The sequence below is a fragment of the Halyomorpha halys genome, unplaced genomic scaffold, assembly GCF_000696795.3.
Source record: "Halyomorpha halys isolate HHAL.00 unplaced genomic scaffold, Hhal_1.1 Scaffold558.1, whole genome shotgun sequence".
Lineage (NCBI taxonomy): Eukaryota > Metazoa > Arthropoda > Insecta > Hemiptera > Pentatomidae > Halyomorpha > Halyomorpha halys.
In genome coordinates, this window is record NW_027115474.1 from 227,703 (window position 1) to 228,441 (window position 739).

Here is a 739-nt window from a genome sequence, read left to right on the forward strand (position 1 = left end):
GCCTCTGTGATTCTCTTAGACCACTTAACTCATTTTGACCAAAATTCGACTTAACCACATATTCACTGGGGTGACAGATATATAGATGATGAGGTAAGACAGTAACTATGGTAACGAATTTGATAACAACTTCGCTGTATCATCGATAATACTGGTCCGATCTAGGTGATTTTCTTTATATATAAGGCAAATATACTATCTATAATATTCTCATGTATATACAACATGAAATATGAATAATTTTTAAATAATAAACAACTCTATGCTTCAATATTAGTACTATATTGAAACAAATTGGAACGACTGACCTATCAAAGTGTGGTAAAAGATTTTTTAGGAGTGAAACAAAGTTGATATTCGTCTTTAGCACCTTGAGAAACCTTTTAATACAAATTTTCGAAAAAAATGGAAAATTAAATTTTTTAGCCCAAAATTTTCGCCCTTGATTCCTTTTTAAGAATAAAAAAAAAAAATAGAAATAACTTCAATACGACCAATCAACATCAAACTCGGCTTTATAAACTGCACCATATGGCACAAACCGGGTTTAACTAGACAAATTAGAACCGAAGATATAAAATAAAAAGTTTAAATTTGTTTCCCTATTTGAAACTCATATTCCACTGAAAGAGTAGACATTCAGCTTTCCGATAGTTCTATTAATGTAGGAATTGGATAAAATGCTTAGAAGTTATGAACGATTATATGAAAAATAGTTATCGGAGGAAAAAAAAATACT